Here is a 23,023-nt window from a genome sequence, read left to right as displayed (position 1 = left end):
CGCCGCAGGGGACCAGCCGGGGCGCCGCAGGGGACCAGCCGGGGCGCCCCGCGCTCGGAGGCGGGCGCAGCGGGCCCTGACGGGCGCAGCCCGCGGGGTCGGCGAGACGGGTGGCCGGCGGCGGAGGGGTGGCCGCGTCCGCCTGTGCCCAGCAAGACGCTCCAGGCGTGTGAAGAAGGGCTTTGCCCAAAGAAGTCGGTTAGTCTTTACGGTGCCGCCAGCTCCCCGTCGGTCCAGCAGCGAAGTCTCCGGAAGGACGTGAGGGGCTGAGCTGCCGGTCAGTCACGAAGGGGCTTCATCCGGCGCCGGGGAAGTCATAGAATCATAGAATATCAGGGGTGGAAGGGACCCCTGAAGGTCATCTAGTCCAACCCCCTGCTCGAAGCAGGACCAATTCCCAGTTAAATCATCCCAGGCAGGGCTTTGTCAAGCCTGACCTTAAAAACCTCTAAGGAAGGAGATTCCACCACCTCCCTAGGTAACCCATTCCAGTGTTTCACCACCCTCCTAGTGAAAAAGTTTTTCCTAATATCCAACCTAAACCTCCCCCACTGCAACTTGAGGCCATTACTCCTCGTTCTGTCATCTGCTACCATTGAGAACAGTCTAGAGCCATCCTCTTTGGAACCCCCTCTCAGGTAGTTGAAAGCAGCTATCAAATCCCCCCTCATTCTTCTCTTCTGCAGGCTAAAAAGTCGGCGGGACGCTTGTGTTTTCCCTTGTGCGCCAGGCTGGGAGCGCTCCCGCAGCTCTCCTAGGCGCTGACTCCCGGGGGCTCTGGGGCTGGAGCAGCCACGGGGAAAAACGGGGGGGTGCTTTGCAGCCACCGGCAGCTCCCCGCCCCAGCCCCCCAGCCCCCCGCCCCCCCCCAGCCCCTGCCCCTGCCCCAGCCCCTGAGCGTGCCGCTTTCTCCCCCTCGCTCCCAGCACTGAGGCCGCGAAACAGCCCGGGGCGGGGGGGGACTCGGCGCACTGGGGAAGAGGCAGGGATTTGGGGAAGGGGTTCAATGGGGCAGGGCGGGGGCGGAGTTGGGGCGTGGACTTTGGGGAAGGGGTTGGAATGGGGGGCGGGGAAAGGGTGGAGTCAGGGCGGGGGGGGCAGCTGCTGCTGAGGGCAGGCAAGGTCTCCCCACCTCCCCCGCCTCTTCCCCCGCCCTGCTGGGGTCCTGCCCCTCCCCCGCTCCCTCCCTCCCCCGCCTCTTCCCCCGCCCTGCTGGGGTCCTGCCCCTCCTCCGCTCCCTCCCTCCCCTGCCTCTTCCCCTGCCCTGCTGGGGTCTTGCCCCTCCTCCGCTCCCTTCCTCCCCTGCCTCTTCTCCCGCCGTGCTGGGGTCTTGCCCCTCCTCCGCTCCCTCCCTCCCCCGCCTCTTCCCCCGCCCTGCTGGGGTCCTGCCCCTCCTCCGCTCCCTCCCTCCCCCACCTCTTCCCCCGCCCTGCTGGGGTCCTGCCCCTCCCCCGCTCCCTCCCTCCCCCGCCTCTTCCCCCGCCCTGCTGGGGTCCTGCCCCTCCCCCGCTCCCTCCCTCCCCCGCCTCTTCCCCAGCCCTGCTGGGGTCCTGCCCCTCCCCCGCTCCCTCCCTCCCCCGCCTCTTCCCCCGCCCTGCTGGGGTCCTGCCCCTCTCCCGCTCCCTCCCTCCCCTGCCTCTTCCCCTGCCCTGCTGGGGTCCTGCCCCTCCCCCGCGCCCTCCCCCCACTGCCTCTTCCCCTGACCTGCTGGGGTCCTGCCCCTCCCCCGCTCCCTCCCTCCCCCGCCTCTTCCCCCGCCCTGCTGGGGTCCTGCCCCTCCCCCGCTCCCTCCCTCCCCCGCCTCTTCCCCTGCCCTGCTGGGGTCTTGCCCCTCCCTCCGCTCCCTCCCTCCCCTGCCTCTTCCCCCGCCCTGCTGGGGTCTTGCCCCTCCTCCGCTCCCTCCCTCCCACGCCTCTTCCCCTGCCCTGCTGGGGTCCTGCCCCTCCCCCGCTCCCTCCCTCCCCTGCCTCTTCCCCTGCTGTACTGGGGTCCTGCCCCTCCCCCGCGCCCTCCCTCCCCTGCCTCTTCTCCCGCCGTGCTGGGGTCTTGCCCCTCCTCCGCTCCCTCCCTCCCCTGCCTCTTCCCCTGCCCTGCTGGGGTCCTGCCCCTCCTCCGCTCCCTCCCTCCCCCGCCTCTTCCCCTGCCGTGCTGGGGTCTTGCCCCTCCCCCGCTCCCTCCTTACCCCGCCCTGCCGGGGTCCTGCCCCTCCCCCGCTCCCTCCCTCCCCCGCCTCTTCCCCTGCTGTGCTGGGGTCCTGCCCCTCCCCCGCTCCCTCCCTCCCCCGCCTCTTCCCCAGACCTGCTGGGGTCCTGCCCCTCCCCCGCTCCCTCCCTCCCCCGCCTCTTCCCCCGCCCTGCTGGGGTCCTGCCCCTCCCCCGCTCCCTCCCTCCCCCGCCTCTTCCCCCGCCCTGCTGGGGTCCTGCCCCTCCCCCGCTCCCTCCCTCCCCCGCCTCTTCCCCCGCCCTGCTGGGGTCCTGCCCCTCCCCCGCTCCCTCCCTCCCCTGCCTCTTCCCCTGCCGTGCTGGGGTCTTGCCCCTCCTCCGCTCCCTCCCTCCCCTGCCTCTTCCCCTGCTGTGCTGGGGTCCTGCCCCTCCCCCGCGCCCTCCCTCCCCCGCCTCTTCCCCTGCCGTGCTGGGGTCCTGCCCCTCCCGCGCTCCCTCCCTCCCTCGCCTCTTCCCCCGCCCTGCTGGGGTCTTGCCCCTCCTCCGCTCCCTCCCTCCCCCGCCTCTTCCCCTGCCGTGCTGGGGTCCTGCCCCTCCCCCGCTCCCTCCCTCCCCTGCCTCTTCCCCTGCTGTGCTGGGGTCCTGCCCCTCCCCCGCTCCCTCCCTCCCCTGCCTCTTCCCCTGCTGTACTGAGGTCCTGCCCCTCCCCCGCGCCCTCCCTCCCCTGCCTCTTCTCCCGCCGTGCTGGGGTCTTGCCCCTCCTCCGCTCCCTCCCTACCTTGCCTCTTCCCCTGCCCTGCTGGGGTCCTGCCCCTCCCCCGCCTCTTCCCCCACCGTGCCGGGGTCCTGCCCCTCCCCCGCTCCCTCCCTCCCCTGCCTCTTCCCCCGCCCTGCTGGGGTCCTGCCCCTCCCCCGCTCCCTCCCTCCCCCGCCTCTTCCCCCACCGTGCCGGGGTCCTGCCCCTCCCCCGCTCCCTCCCTCCCCTGCCTCTTCCCCTGCTTTGCTGGGGTCTTGCCCCTCCTCCGCTCCCTCCCTTCCCTGCCTCTTCCCCTGCCCTGCTGGGGTCCTGCCCCTCCCCCGCTCCCTCCCTCCCTCCCCCTCCTCTTCCCCCGCCCTGCTGGGGTCCTGCCCCTCCCCCGCTCCCTCCCTCCCCCGCCTCTTCCCCCGCCCTGCTGGGGTCTTGCCCCTCCTCAGCTCCCTCCCTCCCCCGCCTCTTCCCCTGCCGTGCTGGGGTCTTGCCCCTCCTCCGCTCCCTCCCTCCCCCGCCTCTTCCCCTGCCCTGCTCGGGTCTTGCCCCTCCTCCGCTCCCTCCCTCCCCTGCCTCTTCCCCCGCCCTGCTGGGGTCTTGCCCCTCCTCCGCTCCCTCCCTGCCCTGCCTCTTCCCCTGCTGTGCTGGGGTCTTGCCCCTCCTCCGCTCCCTCCCTCCCCCGCCTCTTCCCCTGCCCTGCTGGGGTCCTGCCCCTCCCCCGCTCCCTCCCTCCCCCGCCTCTTCCCCCGCCCTGCTGGGGTCTTGCCCCTCCTCCGCTCCCTCCCTCCCCTGCCTCTTCCCCTGCCCTGCTGGGGTCTTGCCCCTCCTCCGCTCCCTCCCTCCCCTGCCTCTTCCCCCGCCCTGCTGGGGTCTTGCCCCTCCTCCGCTCCCTCCCTGCCCTGCCTCTTCCCCTGCTGTGCTGGGGTCTTGCCCCTCCCCCGCTCCCTCCCTCCCCCGCCTCTTCCCCTGATGTGCTGGGGTCCTGCCCCTCCCCCGCTCCCTCCCTCCCCCGCCTCTTCCCCTGATGTGCTGGGGTCCTGCCCCTCCCCCGCTCCCTCCCTCCCCTGCCTCTTCCCCTGCCCTGCTGGGGTCCTGCCCCTCCCCCGCTCCCTCCCTCCCCTGCCTCTTCCCCTGCTGTGCTGGGGTCCTGCCCCTCCCCCGCGCCCTCCCTCCCCTGCCTCTTCTCCCGCCGTGCTGGGGTCTTGCCCCTCCTCCGCTCCCTCCCTCCCCCGCCTCTTCCCCTGATGTGCTGGGGTCCTGCCCCTCCCCCGCTCCCTCCCTCCCCTGCCTCTTCCCCTGCCCTGCTGGGGTCCTGCCCCTCCCCCGCTCCCTCCCTCCCCCGCCTCTTCCCCCGCCCTGCTGGGGTCCTGCCCCTCCCCCGCTCCCTCCCTCCCCCGCCTCTTCCCCCGCCCTGCTGGGGTCCTGCCCCTCCCCCGCTCCCTCCTTCCCCCTCCTCTTCCCCCGCCCTGCTGGGGTCCTGCCCCTCCCCCGCTCCCTCCCTCCCCCGCCTCTTCCCCCACCCTGCTGAGGTCCTGCCCCTCCCCCGCTCCCTCCCTCCCCCGCCTCTTCCCCCGCCCTGCTGGGGTCTTGCCCCTCCTCCGCTCCCTCCCTCCCCCGCCTCTTCCCCCGCCCTGCTGGGGTCTTGCCCCTCCTCCGCTCCCTCCCTCCCCCGCCTCTTCCCCTGCCGTGCTGGGGTCTTGCCCCTCCTCCGCTCCCTCCCTCCCCCGCCTCTTCCCCTGCTGTGCTGGGGTCTTGCCCCTCCCCCGCTCCCTCCCTCCCCCGCCTCTTCCCCCGCCCTGCTGGGGTCCTGCCCCTCCCCCGCTCCCTCCCTCCCCCGCCTCTTCCCCTGCCGTGCTGGGGTCTTGCCCCTCCCCCGCTCCCTCCTTACCCCGCCCTGCCGGGGTCCTGCCCCTCCCCCGCTCCCTCCCTCCCCCGCCTCTTCCCCCGCCCTGCTGGGGTCCTGCCCCTCCCCCGCTCCCTCCCTCCCCCGCCTCTTCCCCCGCCCTGCTGGGGTCCTGCCCCTCCCCCGCTCCCTCCCTCCCCCGCCTCTTCCCCCGCCCTGCTGGGGTCCTGCCCCTCCCCCGCTCCCTCCCTCCCCCGCCTCTTCCCCCGCCCTGCTGGGGTCCTGCCCCTCCCCCGCTCCCTCTCTCCCCCGCCTCTTCCCCCGCCCTGCTGGGGTCCTGCCCCTCCCCTGCTCCCTCCCTCCCCCGCCTCTTCCCTCGCCCTGCTGGGGTCTTGCCCCTCCTCCGCTCCCTCCCTCCCCCGCCTCTTCCCCTGCCGTGCTGGGGTCTTGCCCCTCCTCCGCTCCCTCCCTCCCCCGCCTCTTCCCCTGCCGTGCTGGGGTCTTGCCCCTCCTCCGCTCCCTCCCTCCCCCGCCTCTTCCCCTGCCGTGCTGGGGTCTTGCCCCTCCTCCGCTCCCTCCCTCCCCCGCCTCTTCCCCTGCTGTGCTGGGGTCTTGCCCCTCCCCCGCTCCCTCCCTCCCCCGCCTCTTCCCCCGCCCTGCTGGGGTCCTGCCCCTCCTCCGCTCCCTCCCTCCCCCGCCTCTTCCCCTGATGTGCTGGGGTCCTGCCCCTCCCCCGCTCCCTCCCTCCCCTGCCTCTTCCCCTGATGTGCTGGGGTCTTGCCCGTCCTCCGCTCCCTCCCTCCCCCGCCTCTTCCCCCGTCCTGCTGGGGTCCTGCCCCTCCTCCACTCCCTCCCTGCCGCCGATCAGCTGATGGCCCAGGACGGGGAGAAGCCAAGCCTCAGCACACTCTCTGCTTCCGGGACCTTGGGGAAGCGGGTGGAATCAGGGCATATCCCCTCCAGCCCCATGCTGTGAGCTGCTCTGGGCAGGGGGCTTGGAGCACCCCACAACCCTAGCCCTCACCCCCAGCCCTCTGCCCTGACCCCTGCACCCCCCAAACTACCAGCCCTCTGCTCTGACCCCTACAACCCCCAAGCACACCCAGCCCTCTGCCCTGACCCCACACCCTCCTCACACACCCTCCCAGGCCTCTGCCCTGACCCCTTCACCCCCTCACATCCCCAGCCCTGACTCCAGCACCCCCACACATACCCAGCCCCCCCACACCCCATGCCCTGACTCCTGCACCCTCCTCACATGCCTCCAGCCCCATGCCCTGACTCTTGCACCCCCCACATTCCCACCCCCACCCTGAACACCAAAGGGAGCTCCTGCACCCACCCCCTCCAAATTCCCACCTGCACCCCTTGCACCAAATGGGAGCTGCCCAGGTAAGCACTGCACAACCAAACCTCCTGCCCCAATCCTGAGCCCCCTCCTTCATTCTAGCTCCTGGCCAGATCCTACACCCCAATCCCCAGTCTGCTTCTTCACCCGCAGCCCTGTGCTCAGTGCACTCGAATCCTCCGCTCAGTGCAGAGAGAGAGGAAGAGAATGGGCTAGAGCCAGGGAGGAGGTAGGTACCCACTCTATGTGGGCAGGGCCAGGATCCCAGACCGGCAGCGGGCTGAGCAGGGTGGGCAGCCAGGACCCTGGCTGGCAGGAGCCGGCGGACGGAGCCCCAGACCGGCAGCAGGCTGAGTGGCTCAGCCCACCGCCAGTCTGGGGTCCCAGCCATTGACCCCGCTCAGCCCACTGCTGGTCTAGGGTCCCGGCCCCACTCAGGCCGCTGCCGGTCTGGGGTTCTGGCTGCCAGCCCCTTTTCAGCCAGGGTCCTGGCCGCAGGCCCCGCTCAGTCCCCTGCCGGCCTAGGTGAACGGAAGCCCAGGCTGGCAGCAGGCTGAGCGGGCCGGCGGCATAAGATCAGCATTTTAATGTAATTTTAAATGAAGCTTCTTAAACATTTTGAAAACCTTGTTTACATGCGACAATAGTTTAGTTATATATAAACTTATAGAGAAAGACCTTCTAAAAAAGACCTTCTAAAATGTATTCTTGGCACACGAAACCTTAAATTAAAGTGAATAAATGAAGACTCAGCACACCACTTCTGAAAGGTTGCCGACCCCTGATTTAGACCGTAGAGGGAATTCGTGTCCAAGCCAGAACCAAAATGTTACTGGATGCCAGGCCTGTACCCAGGCCACACTTCCCTAACATCTTTTTTCACAACAACCCTTTCATTGTAAAAGGGTGTCACAAATGTTCACGTGGTGTGAAAATACAGCTGGTGTAAAATACAAAAATAAATGTCTCCTGTTACAGGAGAGCCACGGGGATCTGGTGACCAGAATGACAGCCGGTGCCTGTCACAATCAGATATCTGCAGTTAAACTTTCCACCCACTGATTTCTTAAGCTCTGTTTTCTCTTGGGTATTTGAGGCGATTCCTGTACAATACAAGCCTGACATTGCAGGACAAGTACCATTCTTGTCAGTTAACACAGGCCCAACTGAAGTCAAAGAACAGGTTAGGCTTGTCAAGCTTATAAACGCACACTAAACCCAGAGGAATCAGACATTCCAGAACGAACCTTAATATTGGGGAACCTGTTACAAGCAGCCTTCTGGAGAGCAAAATATTTCCATTTCTGAAAGCTGGATTGTTGGCAGGTCCAATACACTTTTTTAACCAGACACTCGATTCTACTGTATTTGTGGAATTTCAACAAGTACTGTTGCAACTGGTGAGGTGAGGAGGAAAAGACAGTTACCTTTTCCATAACTGGTGTTCTTTGAGATGTGTTGCTCATGTCTGTTCAACAATAGGTGTGTGTGCTCGCCACGTGCACCGGTGCCGGAAGTTTTTCCCCTAGCAGTATCTGTAGGGGAGCGACCCCTGGAGTGGCAACTCCATGGCATGGTATAAGGGACGTGGCACGCTCCCCCCACCTTCAGCTCCTTCTTCCCAGACAACTCCGACAGAGGGGAAGGAGGGCGGGGTATGGAATGGACATGAGCAACACATCTTGAAGAACATCAGTTACGGAAAAGGAGTACTTGTGGCACCTTAGAGACTAACCAATTTATTTGAGCATAAGCTTTCGTGAGCTACAGCTCACTTCATCGGAAAAGGTAACTGTCTTTTATTCTTCGAGTGATTACTCATATGTATTCCACAATAGGTGATTCCAAGCTATATCTGTTGGAGGTGGGTAGGAGTTCACAGACTCTTGCGAGGGAGCACAGCCCTGCCGAACCCGGTGTCCTCCCTGGTTTGGGAGACAATCGCATAATGAGAGGTGAACATGTGAAGAGAAGACTATGTGGCAGCCCTACAAATGTCCTGAACGGGGACATGAGCTAAAAAGGCAGCCAACGAGGCTTGTGCCCTTGTCGAGTGTGCCCTCACAATCAACAGTGTGGGGATTCCCACCAGGTCATAACGGGTATGGATACATGAGGTGATCCAGTTGGAGAGCCACTGAGTGGAGATCGGCCGACCTCTCTTGCGTTCGGCCGAGGCTATGAACAGCTGCAAAGACTTCCTGAACAGCTTAGTCCACTCCAGGTAAAAGGCCAGGGCCCGTCTCACATCCAGTGTGTGGAGGTGGTGCTCCTCACTGGATGCGTGGGGCTTGGGACAGAGGACCAGCAGGAAGATGTCCTGACCCATGTGATAGGAGGAGACTACCTTAGGGAGGAATGAAGGATGCGGATGGAGCTGGACTTTATGGAACACCGTGTACGGGGGCTTGGAGGTCAGGGCTCTGAGCTCCGAAACCCATCTAGTTGACGTGATCGCCACCAGGAAGGCTACCTTCCACGAGAGGTGCGACCAGGAGCATGTAGCTAGCAACTCAAAAGGGGGAACCCATCAATCGGGCCAGCACTGAGTTCAGGTCCCACTGTGGGACTGAGGGCCTAACATATGGGAAGAGATGATCCAATCCCTGAAGGAATCGGCCAGTCGTAGCATGGGAGAATACTAGGTGCCCCTGCACCAGCGGGTGGAAGGCCGATATTGCCACCAAGTGCACCTTGATGGACAAGGGTGCTAGACCTTGAGCTCTAGGATGAAGGAGGTAGTCTAAAATGAGTTGGATCAAAGCAGCCACAGGCGAAATGCCCTTCTCAGCCACCCACCAGGAAAACAGAGACCACTTCGCCAAGTAGGCCCGACACGTGTAGGGCCACCTGCTTTCCAAGAGGACATGCTGAACCCCTTCCGAGCACGTCCTTTCCTCCCGGCCTACCCATTGAGCAGCCACACTGTGAGGTGGAGCGCCACTAGGTTGAGATGGAGAAGGCGGCCCTGGTCCTGAGAGATTAGGTCCAGGTGGGACGGCAGTGGCCATGGCGGGATGACTGCCAGGCTGATGGGGGTCCCGTAACAATGTTGCCTGGGCCACGCCAGGGCAATCAGGAGGACCTGTCTGTTTTTATCTTTTCCAGGACCTTGCCGATCGGTGGGATCGGGGGGAAGGCATAGAGGAGCTGGACCGACCAGGATAGGAGGAAGGCATCGGAGATGGCGGCCACTCCCAACCCTCCCCTGGTGCAGAAACAGGGACACAGGTGGTTCTGCCAAGTCGTGAACAGCTCCACCTGGGGAGTACCCCACTCTTGGAAAATCCTGTCCACCACCTCTGGGTGTAGTGACCACTCGTGCTGAGAGGACAAATTTCAGCTCAGGCGATCCACCCACGAGTTCCGGGCACCCGGTAAGTGGGGGTCTGTAGGCGAATGCCGTGGGCTATGCAGAAGTCCCACAGCCTGAGGGCTTCCTGGCAGAGGGCAGAGGAGCGGGCCCCGCCTTGCCTCTAGATGTAGAACATGGAGGCCGTGCTGTCCGTGAGAACCATGACCACTCTGCCCTCCAGCTGCGAGCGGAAGGCCACGCATGCCAGCCAGACCATCCTGAGCTCCTTGACATTTATATTCAGGGCAAGGTCCTGCGTGGACCACAGACCTTGGGTCTGAACGTTCCGCACATGGGCTCCCCACCCCAGGTCCGACGTGTTGGACACCAGCTCCACCGATGGGGGCCAGCCCCTGAACGGGATCCTGTGGAGCATGTTCCCCGGGGAGGACCACCACCGTAGGGAGGTGATCACCGGCTCGGGCACCGTGAGGACTTTGTCCATCCTGTCTCTGGACTGGGAGAACACCGAGGCCAACCAGAGCTGGAGGGGCCTCATCCTGAGCCTGGCATGGTGAACCACATATGTGCACGCTGACATGTGACCCAGGAGCTGGAGGCATGCTCTGGCTGTGGTTGGGGAACCTTGTGACTGTGTCGACGAGCCCTTTCAGGGTCTTGAATCTGTCTAGTGGGAGGGAGGCCCTGGCCGATGTCGCGTCAAGGACTGCCCCAATAAACTCTATGCGCTGCACCAGGACTAACGGTGGACTTGGTGTCATTTACCAACAGGCCCAGGGTGGCACACGTGGCCAGGAGGAGCTCCACATGATCCCGCACCTGCGACCTGGAGTTGCCTTGGGACCAGTCAGTTGTCCAGGTAGGGGAAGATCTGGACCCCATGATGTCTGAGGTAGACCGCCACCACAGACGTGCACTTTGTGAACATAGAATCATAGAATCATAGAATATCAGGGTTGGAAGGGACCCCTGAAGGTCATCTAGTCCAACCCCCTGCTCGAAGCAGGACCAATTCCCAGTTAAATCATCCCAGCCAGGGCTTTGTCAAGCCTGACCTTAAAAACTTCCAAGGAAGGAGATTCCACCACCTCCCTAGGCAACGCATTCCAGTGTTTCACCACCCTCTTAGTGAAAAAGTTTTTCCTAATATCCAATCTAAACCTCCCCCACTGCAACTTGAGACCATTACTCCTCGTTCTGTCATCTGCTACCATTGAGAACAGTCTAGAGCCATCCTCTTTGGAACCCCCTTTCAGGTAGTTGAAAGCAGCTATCAAATCCCCCCTCATTCTTCTCTTCTGCAGGCTAAACAATCCCAGCTCCCTCAGCCTCTCCTCATAAGTCATGTGTTCTAGACCCCTAATCATTTTTGTTGCCCTTCGCTGGACTCTCTCCAATTTATCCACATCCTTCTTGTAGTGTGGGGCCCAAAACTGGACACAGTACTCCAGATGAGGCCTCACCAATGTCGAATAGAGGGGGACGATCACGTCCCTCGATCTGCTCGCTATGCCCCTACGTATACATCCCAAAATGCCATTGGCCTTCTTGGCAGCAAGGGCACACTGCTGACTCATATCCAGCTTCTCGTCCACTGTCACCCCTAGGTCCTTTTCCGCAGAACTGCTGCCTAGCCATTCGGTCCCTAGTCTGTAGCGGTGCATTGGATTCTTCCGTCCTAAGTGCAGGACCCTGCACTTATCCTTATTGAACCTCATCAGATTTCTTTTGGCCCAATCCTCCAATTTGTCTAGGTCCTTCTGTATCCTATCCCTCCCCTCCAGCGTATCTACCACTCCTCCCAGTTTAGTATCGTCCGCAAATTTGCTGAGAGTGCAATCCACACCATCCTCCAGATCATTTATGAAGATATTGAACAAAACCGGCCCCAGGACCGACCCCTGGGGCACTCCACTTGACACCAGCTGCCAACTAGACATGGAGCCATTGATCACTACCCGTTGAGCCCGACAATCTAGCCAGCTTTCTACCCACCCTATAGTGCATTCATCCAGCCCATACTTCCTTAACTTGCTGACAAGAATACTGTGGGAGACCGTGTCAAAAGCACCCTGGGAGCAGTGGACAGGCCAAACAGGAGGACCATAAATTGGTAATGCTCCTGCCCCACCGTGAAACGGAGGAAGCATCTGTGCCCCTCGAATATATGAATGTGGAAGTACGCGTCCTGCAGATCGAGGGCGCTGTACCAGTCCCAGGGATCCAGGGAGGGGATGATGGAGACCAGGAAGACCATGCAGAACTTGAGCTTCACCACGTACTGGTTCAGGCCTCGCAGGACCAGGATGGGCCTGAGCCCCCCTTTGGCCTTCGGGGTAAGGAAGTAGCGGGAGTAGAACCCCTTGCCCATGAACTCCGCTGGCACCGCTCCCAAGCCAAGGAGCTGCTCCACCTCCTGCTCGAGAAGGGCCTCGTGAGAGGGGTCCCCCAGGAGGGATGGGGAGGAGGGTGGTTGGGCGGGGTAGACATAAACTGAAGCAGACGGTGTTGAGGACCCAACAGTTCGAAGTCAGCCGTGACCACTCTAAGAGAAAAGCACACAACCAGCTGGAGAAGGGAAACTTGGTTGCAGGTGGATCCCTGGTATGAACTGGTAAGTTGCCCCCAAGCGTCCCGTCAAAACTGACGTTTCCCTGCCTGTTTACCCTTGGAGGGGCCAGGCTGGGGGGCAGACTGGGACTGCCTCTGCAGGCGTTTCTTATAGTCCCGAGACTTTTTATAGAGGGGCTCGTATTTAGAGTGGGTGGCCTGGGTGGGAGCCTGCTGCAGCTTAAACTTGGTCCTGGCCAGAGCCGGGACATAGAGGCCAAGTGTCTTAAGCATCGTCCGGGAATCTTTTAGTCCGTGCAATTTCACGTCCGTCTGTTCCACAGGCAGGGGCTTGCCATTAAACGGAAGGTCCTGTAAGGAGTTCTGCCCCTCACTGCACAGCCCGACAGCAGGAGCCACAACGCCCTCCTCATGGGCACCGCAGAGGCCATAGACCTTGCAGCCGTATCCGCGGCATCCAATGCTGCCTCCAGGGTTGCCCTGGCAGCCACTGTACCCTCCTCCACCAGAGCTTCGAACTCCTTCTTGTCACGCTCCTGGAAGGAGTCCTCAAATTTGGATAGAGAGCCCCACAAATTGAACTCATAAAGACCCAGAAGAGCCTGATGGTTTGTCACAACTGGAAGCTCGAGGACGAACAAACCTTTCTCCCAAACAAGTCCAGCCTCCTTGAGCCTTTATTTTTCAGGGTAGGGGCTGGTTGGCCCTGCCTCTCCCTGTGGTTGACTGACTTGACCACCAGGGAATTAGGGGCAGGGTGGGTGTACAGGTATTCATGCCCCTTGGCGGGCACAAAGTACTTCCATTCTGCCCTCTTAGAGATGGGGGGCAAGGAAGCCGGGGTTTGCCACTAGGCGTTTGAAATTTTTGCCACCCCTTCGTGGAGTGGGAGGGCCACCCTGCCCGATGCCGAGAGGACATTGAATAGGGAGTCCGAGGGTTCCTCCTCCTCCTCAGCCTGAAGGTTGAGGCTCGATGCCACCCTTTTCAGTAGTTCCTGGTGGGCCTTGGAGTCCTCCCGTGGAATGGAGGGGGGAGGGGCCATAATCGCCTCATCAGGGGAGGATGAGGATGCGGGTGCGGTACTCTCCGTACCCACCAGCACTGGAGGTTCCACCGCTTGGTCGCCCTCTGGGCACGGAACCGAAGATGCACGCCCCACCGACTCCTTCCTGGGAGGCTGGGAAAGGGAGGCCGACGGTCTTTCCGAGGCTCCGGCTACTGAGCGAGCCCCGCCGGGGGCCACGGGGCCCACTGGAGCCACGGTGCTGGCCCCGGAGCTCAGTGCCCCTGCACCTGCTGCGGCAGCGGTGGGGCCGCCTGTGTAGCCTGCCCGTCGTCTGAAGACTATGAAGGGAGGCTGGGCTGGGGAACGCCTGCCGCTGTCCATGGACTGGGAGGAGAGGTGGCCTCGGGGACGCTGCTGAGCACAAGACCATGATCCTGACGTGGAGGAACAGTGCCACCGATGGCAGCTGCTCTGCAATTGGCTCCGGCAGGCGGATCCGCGACAGCGAGGAGCCAGCGATCGACGCCGGGACTGTGGGAGCGGCGCAGCTGCGGAGTCCTGGAGCGAGACGAAGAACGGGAATGGCATTGACTCCCGTATTGTGACGGGCTACAGTAGCCTCTTGGAGACGAGGACCTCCGGTGCCGTCTGTCTTGGTCTCAACGGGGCCTGGAGCTCCTGTCAGTCGGAACCCAGCCAGACAGCCTGGTGGGGGTCGACAGGGCCCGGCGCGGACTGTGCACGGTGCGGTTGCTGAGCAGCGAACGGCATCGGGAACCTTCCCTCGACCGCGAACGGTACCGTCCAGGCGGCGACTGTGGGGGTCCAAGCGGTGGCCTGCCTCTGGACCGGGGAGCTGATGACGGTGGTGGTACTGGTACCAGCAGAGACAGAACATCCCAGGCCGCTCGCAGGGTCTGGGTGCATGAAGGGCACCCAGACATCTGGGGAGGCCTGCGCCGAGTGGGCTGGGCTACTCCGCTCAACTCGAGTCGGAGGCCTGGAGGCCGACAGGGACTGAGAACTGCCCAGCATGGGTCTAGTCTCTCCCCGGTCTCTCGGTGGAAAAGTCCTCTTCTTAGCCTTCTTGGCGTGCCCCGCGGATGGGGAGAGGTGCCAACTGGTGGAAGGCACTGAAGGGTTGCCACGCACCAACACCGGCACACCAGAGCGGCACACCGGAGTCGGGGTCAACACTGACTCCATCAGAATGGCTCAGAGCCAAATTTCCCTTTCCTTTTTGGTCCAAGGCTTGAAAGATTTGCAAATCTCGCACCGATCGCTGAGGTGGGTTTCCCCCAGACAGCGTAAACAGTCTGCATGCGGGTCACTCACTGGCATCGGCCACCTGCAAGTGTCTCATGACTTAAAGCCCGGGGCATGGGGCATGCCCCGACCCGGGTACACTACGATAAACTAACCCTAATCTAAACTACTTTAACTAAAGGTACTACTAACTATGAACGAACAGGAGTTCAAGAGGAAAGCTGCAGATGAGCTGGGGCAGAGCAGTTCCAATGCACCTTCACTGGCGGCAGGAAGGAGCTGAGGGTGGGGGGAGTGTGCAGGGTCCCTGGTACCGCGCCCAGAGGCGCCACTCCAGGGGTCGCTAGGGCCGCTCCCCTGTGGGTCCTGCTCAGGGGAAAATCTGGCGGCAGTGCACATGGCGAGCACGCACACCTACTGCGGACTGCACATAAGCAATCGTTGGAAGAAGAAGAGAGAGCTGAGGGTGATGACTGGGTGCTGGTGGATGCTGCAGATAAAAACGTTGGGTTGCTGTTGGCATTCACAGAGCATCTCCATGGGGTTTGGCGCTTCTGGGGCGGAGAAAAGAGCACTGACTGGTGGGGCTGCATCGTAATGCAGGTTTGGGACGATGAGCAGTGGCTGCAGAACTTTCGCATGCACAAGGCCATATTCCTGGATCTGTGTGCCGAGCTCATCCCAGCGCATGAACACCAAAAGAGAGCTGCAAGGACAGTGGAAAAGCAAGTGGCGATCACACCTTGGAAGCTTGCAACACCAGATTGCTAAGAGTCAGTGAGCAGTCAGTCCAGAAAATCCACAGTGAGGGCCAGTCTCATCCAAGTGTGCAATGCCATTAAGTATCTCCTGCTCCACAGTACACAACAGCTGTTAGAAAAGCCAACCGTGGAACTGTATAGCTAAGGAAGGCCTAAAAAGAGCATTTAACAGTCAGCTATAGTAGTGTTGTGTGATACTTTTATGAATTAGTGAGCCTGGTGTGTAAAGATCTTAAATATGTCAAGGTTACTGACTCCCATAATCAACTTTGTAATGTCTCATTTTTTTGCTTAGTATAAACTAATAAATATTCTCAGAGTTTCCAAAAATATAATTTTATTGTGTGCAAAGAGACAGGAAACAAAGTGCAAATATCCAAGTTAAAAACAGTTTAGCAGCACTGTAAAAATATGACTAAGGCTACAGTTTTATCATGGAGGTCGCAGAAGTCACAGACTTCCGAAGACCTCCATGACTTTACCTGCTGGCGGCTGGAAGCTACAGGGTACCCCTGCCACCCAAGGCAGTGGGGTGGACCCGGAAGCTCCCAGCCACTGTAGGCAGCAGGAGGGACCCCCCAGTTTCTTGCCGCTGCAGGTGCCAGAGGGAAGGGGGAACTCCACAGCTCCTGGCTGGCCCCTGCAGTTCCTGGCCTCTGGTGGTGGGGGACCCCACAGCTCAGGGCTGAGAGGGAGGGAGAACCTGGAGCTCCAAGCCCTCATGGTGCTGGGGGACCCCGGAACTCCCTGCCAGGCCCCCGCAGCTGCTCAGTGGCTCCTCATTTTGTGATGGATCTTTTTAGTAAAAGTCAGGGACAGGTCAAGGGCAATAAAGAAAAATTCACCGAAGCCGGTGACCTGTCCCTGACTTTTACTAAAAAGATCCATCACAAAATCTTAGTCTTAAGTATGACCCATGCTTATAAAAATTATAAATATGGAAACAATAAACCTACAGGATGGCATATTAAATGCATATAACAGTGTTTCATTCCTGTTACAAAACATGTAGGACAAAGTGTGTGGTGGCTAACGCTGTGGCTATCACAGGGTGGTGTAGTCATGGTTCTCTTTGTTGTCCCCTGGCGTGGAGGGGTAGGGGGAAGAGTTCATGGCACATTGCCACATTGATGGGCATAGGGAGCAATGACCATGGAGTCTTCTCTGGATTGGAAAGGCTGCTGTGTCCAGGGTCTTTGGGCATGTTGCTTAGTAATGTCCCTGATCTGATCCAGATTGAACTTTGGGGTGGTAAACAAGGTCATTCCAGCAGATCTCATGTGCCTTGGTAAGTGACACGAGGCAAAAGACAGATGCAGAGAAGTTAAGTGACATGCCCAAAGTCACTCGGCCAGTCAGTGTCAGGGTGAGACTAGAACTGAAAGGTTCTGGCTCCCAGGCCCTAACTCCAGACCACTAGGCAATACTACCCATGAGAGCTGAGAAATACACTGTCTGCCTTCTACCCTTCAGCAAATTAAGAACCTGAGGTCACTTGAGTACTGGTCTGAAATTTGTTTTCCTCGGTGTACATGTCCTGTGTCCCCTCCATTGTATAGGCATAGGAAGGAGAGGATGGTGTAGGGTTAAATATCTGCATGATTTGTGTCAGGACATTAGGAAAAGCTGATGGTTTTATTAGCATTTGTAATGTTTCCATGTTCAACATTTAATTGTTAACATGCCAACATTTTCTTCCTGGAAAGTGTGGCTAGAGGAAACTCTTGGAAGGTTCAGTCCACTTCCCCTTCAAATAAGGCGACAGGTTGTTTGGAAAGCTGCAATCTTAGCAGCACTTTTGTCACATCGGCTAAATTATGGATTTTCAAACATGAATGATCAATCTTTAATATTATTTGGCAAACACCATGTGCACAAGCGTAAAATAAGTTCAGGCCAACTGAGGCTGGGCTTCCTCCACTCCCATAACTTGAGAGGGTTATCCTATCAGAGGTCTAGTGAATGAATATGCAAGAATCCAAATGTGGTTAAGATTTTGAAGATTAAGCTAATATTTGGCAACTGCAACACGATTCTTTGCAGCAACTTCTGGTTGCTTCAGTTTCTCTGTCAGAGCCTGTTCCGGACACCACTGAAGGCCATGGAATGTCTGCTGTTAACTCAGTGGGTTTCAGAGGAGGCCCAGAGGGCATGGCCACACTGCAATTAAAAACCCATGGCTGGCCTGTGCTGCCAGCTGGCTCAGGCTAAGGGGGCTGTTTAACTGGAGAGTAGACATCTGTGCTTGGGCTGGAGCCCAGACTCTAGGTCCCTGAGAGGTGGGAGGGTCCCAGAGGTCGCAAACTCAAATGTCTACACCACAATTAAACCGCCCCTTAATCTGAGTCAGTTAGCATGGGCCAGCCAGAGGTGTCCAGTCTCAGTGTAGGCATACCCTGAATGTCCATTTTGATTCTTTTTCTTATCTGGTCATCTGTGTACTATGTGTTTGTCTTTCAATGGTGTTCTGAACTATTGAAGCTTCCCTTCAAATGCGTATGAATATTACGGGTAAATATATAGAATCATAGACTATCAGGGTTGGAAGGGACCTCAGGAGGTCATCTAGTCCAACCCCCTGCTCAAAGCAGGACCAATCCCCAATTTTTGGCCCAGATCCCTAAATGGCCCCCTCAAGGATTGAACTCACAACCCTGGGTTTAGCAGGCCAATGCTCAAACCACTGAGCTATCCCTCCATGTATGAGTTCTACTAATTGAATTGAATTTTATAAATGAATAGAATTCAAGCAATTCTACAAACAAACAAAAATACATTTGTTTACTTTGGTCTTTAATGCCTCATGATGTTGAAGCCATAGATCAAATCTAAGACATTATTGCATATCTAAGGAAAATCACCTTTCCACTGATATAGGACAACCCTTAAATCCTGACAGTCCGAGGTGAATCTATGTGCAGCCGCTGGCCCCAGTTTGTCTGTCTATCTATCTGTGACAAAACATTAAAAACAGCTCACAGACTGCTGAGGTCCACAGAAAAATTCCTTTCTAAGGGACTGATCCAAAGCCCAGTGAAGTCATTGGGATCAGTGGGGTTGGGCTCAGACCCTAAGCGGAGAACTTCTTCAAACTATTGAACTTTGGGGAAAAAAGGCTTTTATCAAAAGGGATCTTTCTTCTGAGATGATTCATAGGTGGATGGAAATTATTCAGGACTGAATGTAACCATTGAGATTATCAAGATGTCACAAGTCAAACCAGGGGAAGAGAGCCCTGGTTTCGGTAGCCCAGTTAGGTTTTTGACAGATATATACCACTAATCTCCTAGACTCCAACTGAGCATTAAAAACACTCCTGGCTTGGCTGGTGATGAGGCACAAAAGCAGCATTTTCATTTCAAGAAATGTGACAAGCTCCAAGAGGAGGCTTGAAATACCGGACCTTCCCCAGGAATGCAACTGCTTGAGGTCAGTCTCTTTCTGTCTCTGTGTCTCTCATGTGAGTTACAGTATGATGTTCTGTTTCTTGAAAGGAATGAACTCTGTGCCACAGGTTAAGCTTTCCCTCTATAAAATTCAGCAGACTAGAGATGCAGGACCAGGACGGAGCTTTCACCTTTATAGCTGAACAGGCTGTTAAGAGTTTTCAGAACAGCAGGTGACTCGGGATTCTTCTTCGTTGTGTGCACACTGACCCAGCACTTTGAAGTTAGCATTCAATTTCCTGTGCATAGTTACACAATAAAACAACACCCGGGTATTCGTTGTAACAGAGACAGAGAAGCTGAAGACACTGTAGATAAAATTATTAGTTTTCTGCAGGTATCTCACACTTTTTATCTTAAGGTTAACTAAACACAGGCTCATACATCATCATCATCATCTTGTTCCGATGACACCTCTGGCGTTTAGGGCGGCGACGAAGCTCCTCCGCTCCTGTCTGTTTCTGGCGAGTCTTTCAGCGGTTCCCCAGCTGTGCCCCAGGTTTTTCAGCTCGGCTTCCACAGCTCTTCGCCATGTTGTTTTCGGGAGGCCTTGTTTTTGCTTGTCTTCGGGTGTCCATCTTATTGCTACTCTGGTGATGGAATCAGTTTCCATCCAAAGCACATGGCCGATCCATCTCCAGCACCTCCTGGCAATGATGTTGTATATAAGATATTCAGGAATAGCTATTCTATTCTGGAATAGCGTCCAGATGTGGAGCTATTGGAGTACTTTATTCTGGAAGACCTATGCTGGTCAATTTCCCCATGTAGACAAGGCCTATGATTCTATTCTGGGAGGCAAGGGTTAATAAGCAAAGATCAAAATCAGCTTGAGTCCATTAATCTTCCAGGAGACCAGCCTGGTGGTTCTAAAAAGAGGAACGAGAAATGAATTGCTTGGCTGGTGAGTCAAACAGCTCCTGTGATGGGGAAAGGGTCTCTGAAGCAACTACTTCATTTGTTCACTTTAATCCCAGAGGAAAGGGACTTTGGGATTTTGTAGCCTTAATCCTGAAGAAAGGATGAATACAGGTTTCTCCTCCCCCCCTCCCACCCATAAGGAAAGGAAACTAAAGGAAAGGGGCGGGGGGTTAGGTTGCATGAATCTTTTCCTTAGAGGAAAGATGATTTTGAAATTGCTCATCTGGTCCTGGAAGAGGGAACTTTAGGCGTTTTTTCCCACCAGCCTAAGAAGAACCTGTTTATTTTCGTTCCATAGGTTGCCTGGAATTCTTTATGGTTGAAGGACTTTTTGCAAACAGGTTCACAGGACGTCTGGTATGTTTCAGAGTAGCAGCCGTGTTAGTCTGTATTTGCAAAAAGAAAAGGAGGACTTGTGGCACCTTAGAGACTAACCAATATATTTGAGCACAAGCTCTCGTGAGCGACAGCTCACTCCATCGGGTGCCTGCAGTGGACTGTGTGCAGGGAGCTGGAGCTCCAGAAGCTTATGTTCAAATAAACGGGCTGGTCTCGGAGGTGCCGCGAGTCTGGTATGTTAGTACGAGTACCTTTGGTGGGGGACCAACACCGGCCTCTAGAGCGACGCTTCTCAACTGCGGCCACCAGGGGTTTTTTGTGCGGCCACGACAGCCTCCTGGGCAGCGATGGGGGCGGGGAAGCAAAGCATCGGCCCCTTTCCCTCCCTCTTTGTTGCTCCTGGATGCGCCGCCCTGCGCTGCCTCTGGAGAAAGGTGGGGCACAACGCTGCAGGAGCAAGGCGAGTTCTTGACCTACTTGGGGGGTGGGGGTTGGGCGGCAGGCTCCAGCAGTGGGAATTCAGGAACCTGGCCATGTGGCCCCAGGCTCAGACCATGGGGCAGCAGGTACTGCCCCCCCACCTGCAGCTCTGGCCACTCGGCCCTGGACTCCAGCTGCGGGGCTTCAGCCTCTGGCCCCGGGTTCCAGTTGCATGGCATCAGGTGCTGGCTCCCAGCCCCAGTCCCGAGCTCCGTCTGTGCAATGGCAGGCGCTGTCCACAGGCGCCGACCCCCAGCCACACAGGAGCAGGCTCCAAGCATGGGGCTTTGGGCACCAACCCCTGGCTCTGGCTGCAGGGCAGCAGGTACTGACTGACCCTTGGCCGCAGAGCTTCAGTCGGCCTCTGGCCCCCGGTTCCGGCCGTGCGGTGGCGAGCGCTGGCCCCGGTCTCCAGCCACTCCTGCCTAGCCCCTGGTGCTGATCCCCTGCCCCACTGCACAGCAGCCGGCACCGACCCACAGCTCTGTTCCCAGGCTCTGGCCACGTGGTGCCGGCCCTGCCCCTGGCCACGCAGCAGCGAGCGCTGACTCCTGGCTCCAGCCACGCACGCCTGGGCTCCGGCACACAGCTCTGGGCTCTGGCCGTGTGGCGGCAGGGGCTAGCCCTGGGCGCTGACCAACAGCTTCGTCTGCCTGGCCGCAGGCTCCGATCCCTGGCTCCAGCCACGCAGTTCCCGTCCCCAGCTCCGGGTTCTGGCCATGCGGCGGCAGACACTAGCCCTGGGTGCTGTTAGAAGATAGATATTCAGGCCTGTCTGCAAAGGCCTAGACTTTAAGAAGTTAGATGTATGTTTATCATTTAGCTAGTTACAGAGGTATAAAAGAAAGAAAGAATCAAAATCACTGTCTGCCGGTGTAAGGGCCGTTTCTCACTGTGACAGTCTGAGGCCCTGTGCTTAAGCTAAGGCCTTTGGCTAAGCAGCAGAGGCAGCCATAAGCTGGGAAGCGACGGGTCACCTCCTCACCAGTCACACTGAAATAAGGTGCTATTGGGCGGTTAGGCATTATCAGGACAGGACTGTATTCCTATCACCTCTAGAGAAAGGGAAGTGCCTAGAAGATTTAAAGGAAACTTAGTTTGATAGCATCCTGTCTGGCAAGAACTCACTTATCAATAGCTGCGATGTGAAATCCTCACTTCTGTATTGTTTTGTCATTATAGTTCCCACTTTGCCATTGTTTGTCTGTATAATCTCTGTCTGGTTCTGTGATTGTTCCTGTCTGCTGTATAATTAATTTTGCTGGGTGTAAACTAATTAAGGTGGTGGGATATAACTGGTTACATAATCATGTTACAATATGTTAGGACTGGTTAGTTAAATTTCAGGAAAATGATTGGTTAAGGTATAGCTAAGCAGAATTCAAGTTTTGCTATATAGTCTGCAATCAATCAGGAAGTGGGTGGGTGTGGGGGGGGGAATGGGAACAGGGAATGGGGGTGGAGAAATTGGAATCATGTTTTGCTAAAGGGGGAAATGGGAACAGGGAATGGGGGGGGATTGGAATCATGTTTGGCTAACGGCAGGAATGGGAACAGGGACACAGGTGTAAGGCTCTGTGGTGTCAGAGCTGGGAAGGGGGATACTAAGGAAGGAAACTGGAATCATGCTTGCTGGAAGTTCACCCCAATAAACATCAAATTGTTTGCACCTTTGGACTTTGGGTATTGTTGCTCTCTGTTCATGCGAGAAGGACCAGGGAAGTAAGTGGGTGAAGGAATAAGCCCCTAACAGGCACTGACCCACAGCTTCGTCTGCCTGGCCGCAGGCTCCGATCCCTGGCTTCAGCCACGCAGTTCCCGTTCCTAGCTCTGGGTTCTGGCCGCAGGCACTGAGCCCTGGCCCTGGCTGCATGGCAGCAGACACCAGGCCCTGGCTTTGGCCACACAACAGTGGGGCTCCTCACCCACCCCCATCGCCCCTGGCCCCTGCTGCCTCCCACGGCCATGTATCCATTCTCCTACATTGTCCTGGTCTCCTGCTGCCTTCCTGGCCCCACATCCACCCCCCACATTGCCCTGGGGCCTCCCTGCCCGGCATCCACAAACCCCCTCATTGCCCCAGGCTCCCGCAGCCTCCCCAGCCCCGCATCCACCCCCCCATTGCCCCAGGACCCCCTGCCTCCCTGTTCCTGCATCCACACCACCCCATTGCCCTGGGGCCCCCCTGTCCCACATCCATTCTCCCCACTGCCCTGGGCCCGCATCCATTCCCCCCGCATTTCTTGGGCCTCCCCTGCCCTGCATCCATCCCACAATTGCCTCTGGCCCCTGCTGCCTCCCTCTTCGGCCCCCCCATGCAGGGCTTAATGGGTCCTGTGGCTTGCTGAGAAGAGCGATATGACCAAAAAAGCAAGTATCACTTTTCACAGCAGATTTACTAGCCATCTCTGAAAAGTGATACTTGCATGTTTGTTAATATCACTTATCACTTTTCATAGCCTCCCAGATAGGGACTTAGTGTGCTGTGATATTAACAAAGATACAAATATCACTTTTCACAGCAAGCCCCAGGACCCACGAAGCCCTAGGTGCCATTAAAGGACCCCTGAATCAGCTCAGCATACTTGCTCATGGTTACTGCTCTTGGCACCTCCACAAAATGGTTGATAATGGTTCAAAATCTTTTCCATATCAGGACTCACTCCCCCATAGACCAGTCCTTACTCCCTTTTTGCAATCTGGTACCATGTTCTTAACCACTAGGTGAAGAACCCTTGGCTTACTGCCATACGCATTGCCACCACAAACCTCAACTGTGGATCAGAAACCTAAACTTTGAACTAATTGGACCC

At 58.3% G+C, this 23,023-nt stretch overlaps 1 protein-coding gene and 1 long non-coding RNA gene across 2 annotated transcripts in view; one reads left to right on the top strand and one right to left on the bottom strand.

The window, feature by feature from the left end:
- The window catches only part of ASCC2 (activating signal cointegrator 1 complex subunit 2), a 48,218-nt gene extending 47,992 nt beyond the window's left edge, over nt 1-226 (bottom strand). The window contains exon 1 of the transcript XR_013348066.1: nt 211-226. The gene's annotated coding sequence lies outside the window, so the exon portion shown is untranslated. The remainder of the gene's footprint in view (nt 1-210) is intronic.
- On the top strand, nt 97-21,610 carry LOC144275669 (uncharacterized). Its single transcript, XR_013348075.1, has 4 exons — nt 97-277; nt 9,210-9,478; nt 10,189-10,276; nt 19,690-21,610. It is a non-coding gene; the product is annotated as an uncharacterized LOC144275669 (long non-coding RNA).
- Nucleotides 21,611-23,023: the final 1,413 nt, after the last annotated feature.

This window comes from Eretmochelys imbricata, chromosome 15, assembly GCF_965152235.1.
Source record: "Eretmochelys imbricata isolate rEreImb1 chromosome 15, rEreImb1.hap1, whole genome shotgun sequence".
NCBI lineage: Eukaryota > Metazoa > Chordata > Testudines > Cheloniidae > Eretmochelys > Eretmochelys imbricata.
Note: the sequence above shows the minus strand (reverse complement) of the source record. Positions and strands in the feature narration are given on the sequence as shown.